We start from the raw sequence: 19,332 nt of genomic DNA, 5'->3' as shown, positions 1-19,332 counted from the left end.
CACCGCACCCGGCCAGAACGTTTTTAATTAAACAACTATATTTTATATAGGCAAAAATTTTCCTGCAATTTTAAAAATAAATGATCGATTGAAGAGTATATTATGTGTTCACACGACCTTATCATTAAGTTATCTTGTCCAGAATAACTAGATTTCATTGGGCGAGATTAAGATTTGCGCTTTGTCAGAACTTTGGGCAGAACAACACATCTGATGAAATCTGCAACAAGTCTAATATTAAGTTAGTCATGTTTTAGTAAAGTAGTAAATCAAGATGGTATCTCCAAATGGAAATACTAGTATTTAGTTTGGTAATAGCTTTATTTGTTAACATTAAAAATTGAAAGAATAAACTTACACAGTGACTTCCTTATTAAAAAAAAAATCATACTTCTTTTTTCACTTCAAAATTTTATTTTATATATTGCAGTGAATTCTTAGATGGCATATTTGTATAAAACATTCCTAGAGACAAACATGAAATGCAGAGAAATTCTGCAAAAGAAAATGCAGAGAAATATGCATTTCGTAATACTCTCTAGGAAACTTTTCTTTTAAATAAGTTATTCATAAAGAAATGTGACATTTCTAGAAAATAAACACAGGTTTAAAAAACTATAGATAAGCAAGGAAATGATCAACACCAACTCAGGATGCTGGTTATTTCTGCGTGTGAGTTAGGAGAATGCAATTAGGAAATGGCACACAGTGTCCAGGGGCATGCTTCTATTTCTTTATTTATTATTTGTTTTTATTTTTATTTTTATATTTATTTTTATTTTTATTTTTTGAAAGGGAGTCTCACTCTGTCGCCCAGGCTGGAGTGCAGTGGCGCAATCTCTGCAACCTCCACTTCCCTGGTTCAAGCAATTCCCCTGCCTCAGCCTCCCGAGTAGCTGGAATTACAGGCGCATGCCACCATGTCCGGCACCTTTTTTGTATTTTTAGTACAGACGGGATTTCACCATGTTGGCCAGACTGATCTCAGACTCCTGACCTCAGGCAGTCTGCCCGCCTCTGCCTCCCAAAGTGCTGGGATTACAGGCGTGAGCTACCGCGCCCGGCCGGCATGTTTCTACTTCTATATCCCATTGCTTTATGTATCTAATAGACTACTCACTTTAATTTTAAGTGACTTTTGCTCTTTTTCTAGCCTTGGTGATCTGACAATCATCTCTTCTCTAGGGGAGACAATGGCAAATATTTAAAGCGAATAGATAGGTTTGACTAGTATTACGGACGAAACAGGTAGGTAATGTCACATTTGGAAGAGAAAAGAAACCAGCTCTTGGTGCAGTAATACATTTCACCATCATGAAAAAAAATTATCTTTGAAACTTAAATCTTTGTGGATTTTTAGTTCACTGACCAATGTAAGTGAAATGGAGTTAATCAACCCACTGTGATTGTTACTTATGATTGGTATTCATGTCCTTACTATTCATGTACTGATCACAGTTACACTATGTTCCTTTTCTCTTATTGGTCCAAATCAGCCACATCAGACCACACATGCTGCCTAGGCATCTTCTCATGCCCCTTGACACCCACATTGATCACACAGTTAAATGAAGCCTGAGCTGCCAGGATTCATCACTGGAAAGCTATTTATTCAAAGCAAACCTTTCAATATACTTTGTCAACCTCGAACAATGACCTGTAGTAGAAAACATGAATTGAAATCTCAGCTGTGCCACTTACTAGTGAAATTGCAGCAAGTCATTTTGCTTACTACTCTAAATCATTTGTGGAGTAAAGCATGGTGCCTTAAAAAAATGAGATAAATAAATTTACTTCATATTCTGCATGTCAATTTGCTCTTCCACAAAATAAAATTTAGCATATAGCTGTGTTGTGAAGATTAAATGAGATAACATATGTGAAAGTGCTTGGTAAACACCAAAGCATTGTACAAATAATAGCTACTGCTGTCTGTGACTTTCCTTTTTATTTCAAGTAATTTGCCACTAACCATGTCTTTGTCATTCACTTTTAAAGAATTACATGTTCTCTTATGATTTCTTTGTTATTAAATACCTTTTGAGCTGATAAATTTCTCTTGGAAAAGATGAGACATCCCTAAATTGTAAACAGTGTTAACCACAGAATGAACCAATTTTCAGTGAAATAAGTGAATCAAATGACACATTATAGGTTAAATACTTGTCTAATAAAATGAAAAAGAGTATTCATAATAGATTGCCACAGGAAATAGAAATATTTATCAGCTGTGTTATAAAAGAGTGAGCTTGGCAACCTTAGAGAAAAGTGAGATCTTTCCATTTAGGGTTTTTCTCATTCCCAATCTGATTATTTTTGTGTACTTAGGTTTGATAATACAAACCACGTTTGTTCAGAATAATATAAATGTATATTGTATTTTTGTTTCTTTTTAAAATTAGAAAACAAAACTGTATAAATTAAATTTCTCAAATGATGAAAAGTCACATCAAAATATTAATGGACTATTATAGATTTTCAGAAAGATTTGAGACTATGAGAATCACATGAGTGAAATAATAATTTTTCAAACTATTGAGTTCACCAACTTTGAAAATACATGATATACATTTGATAACAAATTTGGATTCTTTTGGTAGAATATTTTTAACATAAAAGAAGAATGTCACAGTGACCTGGTAATGATGTCATTCTAAGAGACTGAAATAACTTAGAATATGCCATCCTTCTGATATTTGACTGTATGTTAAATGAATGTATGTAGACAAAGGAGAATAAAATAATAATTATTTATATAATAGAGGGATACTGACTAAAATGTTAGATAATGAAGGCAGCAAGCATATCCCATCTTTATTGCATATTTCAATAGCCTTCACACTTTGCTTTTCTTTTTCTCAAGAGACAGAGTCTCACTCTGTCACCCAGGTTAGAGTGCAGTTATGTGACGGTGGCTCACTGCAACCTGGAACTCTTGGGCTCAAGTGGTCCTCCTGCCTCTGCTCCCTAGTAGCTGGAACTATAAGTATACACCACCACACCTGTCTCCTACACATTGCTATGTATGATTTGATTGCTCAGTAAATACCTAAAACACAAGAATAGGCCATGCTTCAAACCAGGCCACTTGAAGTCACACAGAACTTACTGATACTCTGTTCACTTTTACTTTCATTTTGATTATTCTCTTAGCCCTGAGTGTTTGGATTTTGATAGTTTCTATTGGTATGTCTACAAGTTTCCTGATGATTTCTTCTGTAATAATTATTCGGCTTTTATTTCCAACCAGTACATTTATTTTTTATGCCAGATGTGGTAGGTTTTGTTTCCAGAAGTTTGATTTGGGTCTTTTTATTACTTCAGTGTCTACTTATCTTTCTGAAAGTATGAAATGCTATTTTAATAACTGTTATCATGTATTTGCCAGATAACTCTAACATCAGTTCTGAATCAGTTTTAATGTATTTTTCTTCTCATTGTGGATAGTATGTTCTTGCTGCTTCGTATGACAAGTGTCCTACTCTGTGTGGGCTGCTATAAAAACATACCATAAACTAGGTGGTTTATGAACAACAGAAACTTATTTCTCATAGTACTGGGGGCTGGAAGTCTAATTCCACTGGCAGATTCAGTGTCTGGCAAGGGCTGGTTTTCTGATTCACAGACCATGACTTCTCACTTTATATTCATATGTTGGAAGGGGTTAACTAGCTGTTTGGGACTTTTATAAGGGCACTAACACCAAACATGAAGGTTCTGAACTTACGACCTAATTATCTCCCAAAGGTCCCACCTGCTGATAACCTTGGGGGTTAGAATTTCCACATATGAATTTGAGGTAAAAAAACAAACATTCAGTCTATAGCACAGGGTTATTTATAATTGGGTGCCAAACATTGTACATTTTACCATTTTCGGTGCTGAATAATTTTATATTCCTATAGATATACTTGAGAAAAAAAATTCTGGGACGCAGCTGATTTACTTGTAAAGGGTTTGATCCTTTTGGATCTTCCTTTTATGTTTTATGGAAGGGCCAGAACAGCATTTAGTTTAGGGTTGAATATTCTGAGAACTCTACCTCATTCCCCATGAACTATGTAATTTTTCTGTCCAGCTAATTGGAAACAGGCACTATTACTGGCTGGGCTCTATCTATTATTTCTTATTCTTTCAAGTGGTTTTTGCCTCCTGAATCACCCTGAAAACTCTCTCAAGACAGCAAACTGCGGAAATCAATGGACCCACCTTGTTTATTTCTTAACTCTATGACATCACTGTACTTCATTGCCTGATTGCGAATTGGATTGCAAATCTTTGTTTCATATATTGGGTCTTTGGTTGTTTAAGGAAGGAGGGCGTATCTGCTCCCTGTTATTCCATCTGTTCCAGAAACAGAGTTGGGATGTGTTTTTAAACAAAACTTGCAATAAAACAAAATATGGAATTGGCAAATAAGAATAAAAACAACAGAAAAAAACACATTTTCTTAAAATCATCAATGTAAACGGAACATAATGTTATATCTCAACAACGCCTGCAGAGTTTCCTGAATGTATGATACTTCTCAGAATCACATAAGACCTATTGGGCTACCTATAAAAGCATATACACACTACTACCTGTAGTTGCCCTTAAACTGATGGCTGACCCCTGCTGGGTATTTGGCAAATATAGCTAGGTTCTTGTAACCAGTGTGGTAACTATTGGTTGTTAATTTGACTCAAAATTGAGAAGAATTCAATTTACAAGAGAAAGGAGAAAATTTAATTGGACAATCAATCAACTTAATCTCAAGACTGGGTTGTTTTTTTTTTTTTTAATCAAGAAGTTAAAATGATGCTAAGGATACTTCAAGCCTGGGTGATAATGCTAAATGTTGCCTTAGAAAAGATAAATGGACATTGTTGAATTTGGTTGTTTCAAATCTTTAGACACCAAAAAAAAAAAAAAAAAAAAAAAAATGAAAAGAAAAAAGCACTTCATATATGGCAAAGTAAAACTCAACTTAAAAATCAACATACATACAGAAAAATTTGTTTTTTCAAAATATCTATTCCAAATTTATTTTAAAAAAATTTGTAAGCTGCTTTACTAGAAATTAAATTTTTTTTGCATTTTTAGTGCATTTTTGAGGATCTGTTTAAATCTGTTACACATATCACTGAAAATTCACTTTATTGCTGAATTGCTAATATACAGCTTATTTTTAAAGTGTTTACATTGCAAATTTTTAAAATATGCTTTTAATTTTTTACTTGAGAATTCATTCAAAGAGAACTCAGAAAGAATTACAAAAGCAAGACTTCATAAATGCTTCCATTTCTACAGTGTAGTAAGTAGTGACAAGTCTATTTCTACCAACATGTAGTATGCCAGACAACACCTGTAAAGAAAGCACACAAGGAACATTAAGTATCTGGAAATAGGAAAATTACTTCTGCTGATGGGCAGCTGAAACTCACCCAGGGAAGACAGAGAGAGTGATGGCATCGCTGTATTTATTTTGACAAACCTATGACAGCACTATTCTGTTCCTTGATAGAGAAACATAATCTTAGAAATATGTTTGGAGATTCCTTGCACTTCAGCTTGCTTCTTTCAAGGCTGCCTTTGATCACAAACCTAACCCAGCTGAATTAAAAAAGTCCATTGTTCTTTGTATATCATAGTTAACCTAGCTATTTTATCTTTCTTACTGGATTTTAATTAGTATTTAAATGAACATTAACAGAAGATTTAAACAGCCCTTATGTAGGTGTTTATTCTGCCTTTATCCCTGCTATCCATTTACTACCCTACAATAATTATTACTGTTCTATTATTAGCAGCAACAGTACGAACATTTCTATCCTACTAAATTTCAATTCACTTTTATAACAACCAAAAATGTCTCTAGCACAATCATGTTATAGCCGTAAGCCCTAATATCACTGTTAAATAGGTCAAAACTTATATGCTCTTATGATTCTCCCATATAGTTCCAGTTATGTTGGCAAGTAGCAGTATGCATTGTTTTCAAGTAGTTGTTTGAAGCACAAAAGGAATTCTGAATGCATATCTAATGGAATCCATATATTAGAATTCTTGCCATTCCTATAGAGCCAGAGTACCAAATTTACTCTAAATTTTGTATTCAGCAGAAAAAATACTACAATATAGTTTCAGGGATATGATTCACATATGAGAGCAGTATAAATATAGAATGGGAAAGTAATTGCATTTCCTGCCTCAATATTAATATTTGTGATTTGTGTCCATAGTTAACCAAGAGAAATTAAAATATACTATCACCATATCTGTAGAAACCTGCTGTCTCTAAAAATATTCTGCTTTTGAGGAGATTCAAACCAAAGACTCTATACAAAGCAATATATGTGCCTTTGCAGCTGTCAAATAAATTCATGAATTTTAAGTTCTACATTTTAAAAAATTGCTATAAATAAGAACCCAAACCACCTTCTAGAAAAATAGGAAAAAAAGAAACAAGGCCTTCACTTTCTTTATGACAATATATAATATAACAAATTCAAGTTTAAGCTCTGAGAAGAAAGTTGAATTTAACCCTACTGTCTGTCTAGACCTCGTAAGAGAGATTTTTGACTAAATTTGTATAAAACATAATGTAATCAAAGTTTGAAAAGTTAATAGGTTACGCTTGATGTTCAAAACTTCTTTGCTATTCACTAAGAAACCTAACAATATATGTGCTTATCTTAGTCGATTGGATTTGGTGGATATTTGGAAAGTACCCTGTCAGTGACTAGAGGTATGACCACAAATACATGATTTTAAACACTTTATGTTTGTATTTCCCACACTTAAACGAGAAATTTTCAAACAGATCATGGTGTCATATCAAAATGGTCAAACGACTATTGAATTGACAGAAAATGTTGATTGCGTACAGCTTTTCAGACTCCTTGTCACAGCTCAAGGCCACTCTGACATCCGAGGCCCACTGGATAGGAGCTTCTAGAGAAGATTTTTCCAGAGGATTCTATCTTAGATGATTTACCATCATCCCTGACTCCTAAAATGATCTATATTATGGAACTGAGCCATCTCCACAAATTGTATAAAACCTGTACTGTTTCTTTACATAGCTATTAACCTAGCAATGTGTTTGTGGAAAAGCCATGTCAAATCATTTAACAAAGTATTACTATCTGTGAATGTAATTGCCTGGTACTGCACCTTCAAGCTCCTTCAAACTATTTACTTTTTCTAAAAGTGTTTATTGCTCCATATTTTGTCTAGATTGAAATGAAGATATTGTTATGTAAACAGTGTTACTCGGAGCAGAATCCTTTATCTCCACTTATCTCTTTCTATCATGGTTGTTTTTATCCATGAAAGTCAGACCAAAATTATATCATGTATCAAACAGAGCAGTGCAAAATAACGCATATTATTAGAGATGTCGAACATCATTAGAAATGTTGGCTTTGTTATGGCACCAGCCATGACCAACCTTATGCAAATATGTTACTACACATAGTAAAAATACTTTAAATATTAACCTTAACTCTGCCTTTCAAGCCAGCTGTAAGCAAGAATTTGCCATATTATATTGTTTATTATGTGCAGGTACAAGTTTGTTTATTTTTCTATTGCGGACTCTTCAGATGCCAGGGCCATAACAGATCTACAGTTTTCAGCACCATGCACAACTGAAGAATTAAATAGCTATTTCTGTTGCTGATGATACTACTAATAATGATGATTTCATGTAAAGATAGTTTGGGCCACATATCTAACTGCATAATTGGAACATAAAAGTCCTCTGAAATTTTACACTGAAGGAAAGGATGAAGTACAAATTGTGTAACGGTTGACTTTACCATTTTCTTGGGGCAATAGTCTGCTCTATGAAAAACTGTTAAGCTCTTTTCATGACAGAATACCTTTATGACATCCCATTCATTCCTCATTGCCATCTATGTACTGTCTTCTCATTTTCTAAATCATTTCTGAATCATGATGAAAACAACATTTCATTATTCTGATAGATTTCCAGAGGAAATCACACACATGTTTCTGTGTGCACACACACAAACACACAGAGCACTATTTATAGGAAAAGAGTAGCTCTGTTAGTTTCATGACTCTGAAGCAAAGTTAGATTCACTTATCAATTCGCGATCCATCATCTTTCACCAGTCTTTGAAGTTCAGGGCTGAACACTGCATGGGCTACTTGCCATTTGGACCAAGAAAGAAATAAAAAATGATATATACCAATTTCTCTGGACAGCAGAGACAGATGGAGAAGTTGTTTGGACCATATTGTCTGCTTTAGGGTCATCCCTGAAGCCATTAGCTATCATAATGATGAAACTGGAGTTAACTTATTTTTCCACAATTTTCTGATGTGGCAGAAACAATGTTACACTGGGGGCCTGAGTATTCTTCTAAGAGGTTATGTTGTCCTTGAGAGGAAACAACACATATGACAGAATATTTTTGGCCTTTAGAAGTAAAAATTAGAGATTAAAAACATTATGCAAAATACACTAATATTAAGTTTATTTATTACCATGCAAAATTAGACTTTCATACTATTATTGGAACACTTATGAGGTATATACGCTGTTTTTGGAGTTCTTGACTCAGTACTTTTAGTTGCTTTCACCACTTAAGGTAGTATTTAACATCCTCTGTTTATTTATCTGTTGATTTTGTTGGTCAGACAGTAAGCAAATATTTCTGATAAACAATCTAACATATACCAGGGTTGGTGATATGTTAGGAAACGAAACAGACCAAAAAGAAGAAAAAAAATATTACCTGCACTGGTAGAGCTTGAGTCCTAGTAAGAGACACAGACAGTAAAACACAAAACAAAACATTCATTTTTATAATGATTAAAAGAAGAAAAGTACTATGCAAAAACAGAGTGAAGCAAATGGGAACAGAACCACTATGGCAGAAGAGGAAAGAGAAGGAGGCTTGGAACTGCAATACTATGAGGTTGTCAGGAGAAACTTTCCTGAAAATATGGCATCTGATCCAAGTCCCAAAATAAGGAGTCACCACAGGAATGGCTGGAGAAAGAGCATTCTGGGAGGAAGAACAATCCATGCAAAGGCTGAGAGGTGGGAGTGTGCTTGGCATATTTGAGAAACAGCCAGGAGGCAAGTGTGGCTGAAACAAAGTGAGTAAGGAAGAGAATATAGAAGAAGACAGCACAGAAATACCAGCGTAAAATTAAAAAGGGTATTTTAAGGCCATGGTAATGATTGTGGCTTTTAGTATGAAGGGAATGAGGAGCCATTGAAAGGAGTTCAAGAAGAGCAACTTGATCTTAATTTGTTTTTAACCAAGTAAAGGAGGGGCAAAGGTAAGTGCTAGGAAATCCTTTAGGAGCACTGGCAATAGTCCGGATGATGAAAAGAGATAATGTATAAAGAAATAAACATGATGTGTGCCCTTAAGTGCCCTTAAGGCATTCTTTGTAGGAAATACAGGCATGTGAAAATTTCATCTTACTATAGACTATTATATGTTATAACTAGTAAGTGTACTTAACCTGGATTTTGGCACCAGGAAGGAATGATAGATTGTGATTTGGTGGAGAGGAAAACATTTCATAAAGGAGGAAACAGAACTCCCCCCCCCCCCTTTTTTTTTAGAACTATTCACATTATACAAACTAAATTTAGTTTTTTTCAAATAATACATCAATGTTCTCAAGTATTACATCAAAATATGCTATTAAGCTCATTGAAGGGGTGAGAATAAGAAACATATGACTTTACAGATTGTAAAATTTGAAAAAATTCCTGAAGTTAGTGCATGCCTCTGTGTGTGTGTGCGTAATAGCTCATTTGGCTCCAAAAGGCTTGTTAAAGTAAAACAAACAAAACTAAACAAAAAATGAAACCTTAGCTATCTATATTCAAGAAATATTTCAATTATAAAATATTAGCTGTATTATAAAGCCAGAATGACTTATTTTCTTTGTGTATTTTTTACATGCTTTCCTCTTGACTTGTCATTTAAGTCTCTCTCCTCCTCTTCTTTGAGGTCTTTCTTTCTTCTTGAGTAGCATCAAAATCCATACTAATGATTCAGACTTGCAAATATTTACAAAAGATTAAACAGGCTATCAGAGATGTCAACCAAACCACATTTCTACAGGAGGAAAACAGATTGTACAGAATATAAATTTCATGAATTATTGCTTATTGTAAGTCACCATTGAAAAGGCTTCATAATTCATTGGTTTCTTATTGAAAATGTACTCATTCAACTGTGAGAGATGCTAATGTGTTGAACTCTGAAAGTCAAGATCTGTTTTGTGGTTTCCAAAATGCAAAACTGAAAGAATTAAATTAAGTTTAACTGTATTTTATTTTCAATTAATGACATTCATATTAAAGGTGTCTAATTCTATTGAAGTAGGTAAGGTTACATCATAAATTATATAATATCCATAAAGTGTATTTAGCATGTACTATAAAATATTAAGCAACCAATAGGTTGGATATTACTTTCTGACTCTCTATTACCAAGTGTTCATAGAACATCCATTACTGGTTCTAAAAAAGGACTAAATTTAGAGGTTTAAAAATGCAACTTATAGCAACCATTCAACCTAGAATTTCATATATGAAATTATCAGAATCATAAAATCTTCTCATCTACATATCATATAATATTTTATTTTATATAAATATGCATTACTAATTATATATTTATAGACATTTATAGCTAAATAATTGTAAACATAGTATCATATATTATAATGTTTTCATCAATGAGTACTTATATCTCATATGCAGGTTTATCTGAAAATATTTTTCATCAAATCATCTTTATAATTCGTGATTTTTAATAGCAGAAAATTAGTTTTGTATTTTCACTCAGAAAAATAACAAAATAAAGATCAGACATAAAAAAAATCTTCATGCAAATGAATCATTTTCAGTGAAGAAGTGGTCTAGCTTGTCATTAGCTCCCTTGGAATAGGCAATCCCATGGTATACTAACATTCAACCACCTTTAGTTAATGAAGTTCACAGTAGCTACAGCAGTCTTATAGTTTACATATTAAGCCCCCAAAAAGTTCAGGAAAACATAAACTGTTTTCATGCAAAAGAGAAGAAGTTTTGGTTCTGAAAGTCCACATCAAATGTATCTGGCCTCAGGTATGTGTACTACATTTATTCCATTTGGGAAAGTGGCCGTTCACAGATTATTTTTTAAGGATGCAATGTCCAATGTCCTTGTGCAGTAGTGGATTTGATTCAAGCATCATCATATACATGTCAAGCATGACTGGACAGAGTAAACTTCCTTCTTTTTTTTTTTTTTTTTTTGGTTTTGTTTTTTGAGATCGGGTCTTCCTCTGTCACCCAGGCTGGAGTGCAGTGGTTCAATCTCAGCTCACTGCAAACTCTGTCTTCCAGGTTCAAGTGATTCTCCTGCTCCAGCCTCCCAAATAGCTTGGATTACAGGCACACACCACCATGTGGGGCTAATTTTTATATTTTTAGTAGAGATGGGGTTTCACCATATTGGCTAGGCTGGTCTCAAACTCCTAACTTCAAGTGATCCACCCACCTCAGCCTCCCAAAGTGCTGGGATTATAGGCATGAGCCACCATGCCCTGCCAGAGTAAACTTCTTTCTAAATCACACCTTGACTAGAGGACTTGTCTTTCCAATTACAAAATAATTTAAACACTTCTGCAATTCCACATCTGTGTCCTCTTGAATGAAACGACCTACTTGCTCCAATCTATCTTTTAAAGGCTGTTGTTGAAAGGTCAGTTGAAAAAAACAGACCTACTTGACAGACTTTGAAACTACATTGATTGAGGCCGCCTAGGACTTCTGTTTTACCACTGCAATGGCAATTGCCGGTAAGAATTAAAAAAATGGAGAGCTAAAAAGTAGAACCAACTTTCTTCTTTTAAGAAAAATACTTAATAACGTCATTGACATAAAAGAAGTAAGGTCTTGATAAAGCTTTGATATATTAACAGAATGTATCTTTTTCAGTTCTGAAAATTGTCAAAAGAAAAAAATCCTTCAATTAAATATTGTTTTTGTGACTTCCATTTTAGGTAAATAGTTTTAAAACTCTCAGAATTCCACATATTTATTTTAGAATTTTTGACACTTTTATAGAAAAAATAAGTTGTTCAATGCATGCAGAATTTCTGTTTGAAATGATGAAAAAGTTTTGAAAAATCATAGTGGTGATGGCTGCCCAATAATGTGAATATACTTAATTCCACTGAATTGTATATGTAAAAATAGTTTAAATGGTACAAAAAAGAAAATTTCTGCAATAAGCAAAAAAAGTAAGGCACATATGTGAATAAAGTTGAAAAAAGCATTCGTTTTTCAAAATGCACTTTTTTAACTCCTCTAATAATGCTTATTTATAAATAGAAGCTAAAATATACTTAGGAGAGCTGGTTACTTTCACTGAATTGACATTCACTTATGAATTACAGTTGGGTCCTTTTATTTGTAATTCATATTAGCTTTCTAAATGTGCATTTACAGATCCTAATATCTATATTAGTCCTGAAAGAAGAAACATAAAAAAGAAAATTAAAAGGAAGAAAGGAAGGGAAAGAGAGAGGAAAGGAAAAAGAGAAAAGTCTCTCCTGTCCTTCTTGTCCTTTCTTTGGTGACTTGAAGACTCTTCACAGATCTGTTGGATGAAATAACAATTGTGCTTTGTAGACAACGTTTGAAGTACTTCTTAGGTATTAAAAATACATTTTTTTAAAGCTACATGTTTTAAAATACATTAACTAGTATAAGAGGGCATTAGCACTTCAGTAATCTCTCTTGATACTATAAAATGTTTTCCCATATATGTCATCATTTGACCATGACTGGGAAGAAGTCTTACAGGAAGAAAAGACATTAATACCTGGGAGATATTACGTGGTTCAAAATAGGGAAGGAAATGGAAGAAGGAAGGAAGGAAGAGAGGGAGGGAGGGAGGGAGGGAGGGAGGAAGGAAGGAAGGAAGGAAGGAAGGAAGGAAGGAAGGAAGGAAGGAAGGAAGGAAGGAAGGAGGAAGGGTGGGAGAAAGGGAAGAGGCTAGGCCTAATTGATTACAGAACTAAAAATGCAGTTTGAAATAACTATATCAAGGATAACCGAAAAGAAAAGATGAATATGTTCCAACACAATGTAGAAAAATTGAATAGTTTTGTCTTTCATGTCAGAACTTCCTTGCAAGAGAAGACAGGAGAAAGAGTAATAGTCAGAGAGGTCAATAATCCAACCATTTACTGATAATTTTTTACAGAGCAAACAAATAAAAAATTAACTAAAGGAGCCATATCATCTAGTTGGGTACCTAAGAAATAAGGACATTAAACAATTATAGAACTGGATAATAAATTTTGTAAAAGACAAGAACTGAAAATCTGTTATGCATGAAAAAGCTCAGGAGACCAATGCATTCTCATTTTATCTCTCTTTCTAACTCTTCCTCTTCCTTTCCGTCTTTCTTCCCTTTTCTTTCTTCTTTCCCATTTTCTGTTCCTGCCATGTCTTTTTCTTGAAAGAACTTTATTTCCTCCATAAAAGCATCATACAAATACACATGGAAATGGTATACATACATATAGCAGTGGGACAAAAACAAAGGCTACCTCCTAGACTTATGCCGTAGAGGTATAAGTTTAGCTTCTTTTGGTTGTTTTTCCTAGTTTGTCTTCATGACTTTAACAATAAAAATAACAGTTCTTAGTTTATCGATGTAGGCAACATCTATTGTCTTTTACTATGGTTGCAGAAATTTAGCTTCCTTTCTTGAGAAGCTCACCTTTTTGCCATCTTTCCCATACATTGATATCTCAATTTTTGTTTAAATCAATACTAAACTTACGTTATGATAATTAAGTATTAATTACTTCTGGGCAAGTGACACAGTAAATGTTATTTCTTTTTGTTGTTTTCATTTGACCTGGATATATAACTACTGTTTTTCATTCGTGATATATTTTATAGCTTAACGGGAAACAGTATCAAGATCCAAGGAGAATATAAAATATTCTGTCCCGATAATTCTATGGTGGAACTGGGTGGGGCTGGATTAAAAAGGAAATAATTTTTATAAATTGTCACTTGCTGTTTGATAAGCAGTTTCCATAACTTACAAATTACTTATAATTACCCATTTTATGCAACTGTAGCTCAATCCCACAGGGAACATTTGGAGACTGCATAGAGTAGTCCTTGGAGTTGGCTCAGGGACAAATGGTTTGGGGATTTGGACATCAACTCCTATCAGTTAGTGGCTGAAAGATACTCCCATTTTAGCATGTATTCACACAGCATAAAATGCTTTCCAGTGGTCAGAGAAACCTTTCAAGCAAAGGTTCACAAGTGTTTGCAGTATAAATCTGTTGGGTTCAAGAACACACACAGGGACAGTGATTGCAAAAGGGAAATGAGTTAGGCACCATCAACTCCTGCTTTTTTCTCTTTCTTTCACACTACTATAAGTAAAAGGGAAGCAGAAAGCCAGGTCTCTAATTGTTCCTCAAAGACCTCTGCCTTTCTTTCACCCACAAGACTCATGGCCTTACCAAGTGGTCTGCATGAAGATGGTCAGTCTGAAACTAATTTTGTTCTTCATTCCCATTTACTTCAGACACGATGAGAAACTTCACACTTTTAGATTATGATTTATCACCAGGACTCTCATTCCACAAGAATCTGAACATCTTCTAATAAAACTCTTACACTTAGTCTAAAGTACTCTGATATTTACACCCAGTCATCAGGGAATCTCCCATACCCTAAACCTTTCCTCTGGTAGTTCTCTTCATGTTCTTGTTCTGATTGAAACCCTCCCCTCGCTGAGCAAGGAGGCCCAACAATTCACCTGTATGCCATATCTTTGTGCTTTTGCTCTCCCAGCTCACTGTTTTTGTCCTTCTATCTTAAAATTTTTAACACCCATTTTCCTCCTTCCCACTGTAGTCATTACAATGATTTCAATTTCACTGAGAAAGGAGAGAAATTAGAAGACTTTTCCCACTTATTTCTGCCACCTCATCTGCCAGCCTCCCTGTTGTGTACACATCTGTACTCACCCCCACCCCGATAATCTGGAAGAACTGTCGTTACTACTACAGCCTCTCCACCTAACACACAGTAGTTATTCCCTATCGACAACTCAAGACCATCACTTCAGCAATTCTACCCTCTCACATTAATTTTCCTCTTCTGTCATATCATCTCCATTCAACATCTCTAACCTTAAAAAATATATACACATATACATATGTGTGCATATACATATATATACATATATGTATACATACGTGGTATACATATAATATATGTATGTTATATATATTTACATGCTTATATTATTCATGTGTATATAGAGATATTAAATAATAATGTGATATAACCCATATTAAAATAAATTTTAATTTTAAACAAATCTCAAACTCATATATCCTAGAAGCGACGGCCTCATTTTTATTTCTTTTCTCAGCAAGTTCCTTGAGTTTTCTGTATATATTGTGAGGATTTCTTTACATTCTCACTTAAACTCAATTTCATTCAACTTTTTGATACTATCTGCTCATGCGTTCTACTTAGCTCTATTAAGGTCAAATGATAACATCAAAATAATATAAAAAATGTGAAAAAGAAGAGACAGGTTATGTTTTGGTTGTGCTGAATTGCATGAACTTAACAAAAATACCTTTCTGCTCTTGAAAGTTTTTTATTACCTTTGCCCTTTTGCAGTATCAAGTCCACCTTTGTTCAGTCTCTTCAAACCCCCACTTCACTTCTGCAACTGAACTTTCATACTTATACCCTAAGTGCCAAGGACAATGGACATTTTATGACATTCATACTACCTGTGTTACTTGCACTTGCATTACTATAAATACATGAGATTGAGTAATTTATAAAGAAAACAGGTTTAAGTGGCTCACAATTCTGCAGGCTGTATAGGAAGTGTGGTGCCAATGTCTTCTTGCCTTCTGGGAAGCCCTCAGGAGCCTTAAAATCATGGTAGAAGGTGAAAGGGGAGCAGCCATATCACATGATGAAAGCAGGAGCAAGAGAGAGCACCCAAGGTGCACATATGTTAAATAATCAGATCTTGTGAGAAGTCACTCACTATCAGAAGTACAGTACCAAGGGGATAGTACTAAACCATACATAAAAAGCCTGCCCTCATGACCCAATCACCTCCCACCAGGCCCCACCTCCAACATTGGGGATTACATTTCAACATGAGATTTGGGTGGGGACACACAACCAAACTATATCACTACCTAAGCCTTCTGTCATATGATGACTTCAGCTTCCTCCTTTAGATTCCAGAAAACCATGTTCTATTGTTTCTCCTCATTCTTTCTAATGCCTATTTCTAATTTTCCTTTACTGGTTGATTTCTAACGTCAGCCCCCTAAACAGTAATCTGATCTCCACTGCCCCGAGTTTGCGTTCTCTGTCCTCTCCCCTTAGTAGTCACCAGGTGATCTCATTAATTCCCCTTTCTTATCTATCTCTTCCTTTCACTGACTCCCAAATATCTGCCTTTCAAATTGTATCTTTATGCTGAGCTTCTGAGTTAAACTTTTAGTTTTGTATTGAGTACTTAAAACTTTTTTTCTCATACAACGTTTTAAAACATAAACTCAATCTCTCTCTAACACCTACTTATCTTCTTCTACCCTCTGCCTGAAATTAAGGACTTATCATGCATCCATTACAAGGTCAATTACCAACCATACAAATCATACCACAAATAATTCAAAATCATTATTTTAAATTTCTCTTGAATTACCTCTCTCATCTTCATTCCCGCTAATTTTCCTTTATTTAGGTGCATCCTCATTTCTCACAACAATTATTACAACAGGTTTCCTTCTGGTTTCACTCACTAAATGGTATCGCCCCATGACAAACAACTCCAGCTGACTTTTTAGGTTAATGATTCAGTCCAGCACTGCCTTGTTTAAATATTCCTGGCCTCTTGTTTGTTCTAAAATAAAGTCCAAGCTTTTTAGCTTGGGACACACGGTCTTCCTCTACTCTTTTGCTGATCTTTTCCCTCCTTCCTGTGTTGCTTCTGACCACTCCTTCTCTTCTTCCCTATCTTCTCACCAGCCCGACTGGTCTTTCCCCACCTATCCTCAGGCCTTTACATCTGTATGACTTTGCCATGTTTTTCACCATTATCTGAGTGTTCTTCTAAATTCTTCTTCTCCCAAACCTCTTTTTAAGATCCAAGTGACTACTAATTCTTATGCAAAATCTAAAGAAGCCTTCATTCTTTCTGGAGGTTTGGTCAGAATAAAGAATTATTTCACCTTCCATGCTCCTGAAGCACCATTTATATATCTCTATTATAGCATGTATTTGTTGTTTAATTGTTATTTATAAGTGGATCCCAAATATAATATCTTCAGACTCAGCAACCACATCCTAATCACCCCTTGACAGAGAGAAAGAATAAGCGTGAGTCCTAACTCAACACTGAGCCTTAAAAACTACATTTGTACCTTACTTCTACTGTTTACCAATTATGTAATCTAAACAAAACACATAACCTTGCAGCTACCCAGTTTCTCTTCTAACAAATGAAAATAATAATTATACCTTCTTTTCCAGTTATTTTAAGAATCCTTTGGGAAAATATATGTAAGGTACCACAAATCAGTTCCTAGATCATGGTATATAGTCTTCCTTCTTTGGTTCCTCTTTTTATCCCCAGCACAAAGCGCCATCATCAGCTCACAGGGAGTGTTAAATATAGTAAATATACATGAGTAAAACTATCTGTGTGCTGCATTCAGTGTATCCAAATCTCTCCAAGACTAAATGACTTAAAACAAGGACAACTTTTATTTTGTTCATGAACTTGTGATCTGGGCTTGGTGAGGACAACTTGGCTGTGTTCCATTCAGCATCAACTGAAGGCTGGGAAGCTTGAATCATTTTAAGATTTCCTTACACATCTGCCTGGCATTTGATGCGGCCTGCTAGATCAGACCTCTGCTAGAGCTGTGGCCAGAACTCCTACACACAGGCATTTCATGTTGCTGTGTGGCTTCCTCACAGAATGGTGAATAGGTGAAAGGGGAAGTTGTGTAACCTTTTGTGACCTCGCCTGGAAGTCATACAGCATCACTTCTGCCAAATTCTGTCAGAAGTGAGTAACTAAGGCTGGCCTATATTTAAGTAAAGAGGAATTACACTTTGTCTCTTAATGGACATAGTGTCAAAGAATTTGCAATTTTTAAGTCCCTGTGCATCCATCTATCAGTGTCAATATCTATACCAGGATGTTGCGTTGAATATAGAAATGAGCCCATTTAAGAATATCAGGGACCCAACATATGAATTAGGGATCTAGTAAGGTGAAAAATAAAACAAAACAAAAAACAAACCTAGATCAGAATTTCAGAGACCTGGGTCTTAATTCCAGATGTGCTCAGCTAAAAGCTAATTGGGTCTTAACTACAAACAAGCTACAACTTTTATTTATTCATTTATTTATTTATTTATTTATTTATTTATTTATTTATTTATTGAGATGGAGTTTCTCTCTTGTTGCCCAGGCTGGGGTGCAATGGCACGATCTTGGCTCACCACAACCTTCGCCTCCCGGGTTCAAGCGATTCTCGTGCCTCAGCCAACCGAGTAGCTGGGATTACAGGCATGTGCCACCATGCCTGGCTATTTTTGTATTTTCAGTAGAGATGGGGTTTCTCCATGTTGATCAAGATGGTCTCAAACTCCTGACCTCAAGTGATCCGCCCACCTCGGCCTCCCAAAGTGCTGGAATTACAGGTGTGAGCCACGGTGCCCAGTCCGCAAGGCACAATTTTTAAGCCTCACTTTTTCCATCTCTAAAATAGTGATAATAATTATTCTGCAGTGAGTCTTACAAAGCTCTGAGAATCAGAAGAGATAACACAAGTGAAGACATTATGAATGCTACTGCCTAGGTAAAATGCTCTGTTAGAGTGGGGCATGAAAGAGCAAAACCATCCTTACTTGGCACAACAATAGCAATTCACTCTTATCTTCATTAGATTTACTTTTACCTCTTGGGAGTACTAACTCTTTGTTCTTTAATTTTCCTTTGGATAAGAAGTGAATTGTGATAAATGCCAACACTGTTATTTAGGTACGAGAAAAAATACTAAGCTCTTGAAGCAGGTGTTTTGCAAGCATCCATTGTATCATTACATACACCACCGCAGTGATATACTCCATGTATCCTAAGTTATACATTTCAAGGAAGTAAAGCAAGTGACATTTCACAATCTAAGTTTGTCCTGCTTAAAAAAACGGATTCTAGGTTTGCAGAAAATGTCAAAGAACATCAAGGAAAGTATGTGATATTTAAA

The sequence above is a fragment of the Rhinopithecus roxellana genome, chromosome 2 (genome assembly GCF_007565055.1).
Source record: "Rhinopithecus roxellana isolate Shanxi Qingling chromosome 2, ASM756505v1, whole genome shotgun sequence".
Taxonomy (NCBI): domain Eukaryota; kingdom Metazoa; phylum Chordata; class Mammalia; order Primates; family Cercopithecidae; genus Rhinopithecus; species Rhinopithecus roxellana.
Note: the sequence above shows the minus strand (reverse complement) of the source record.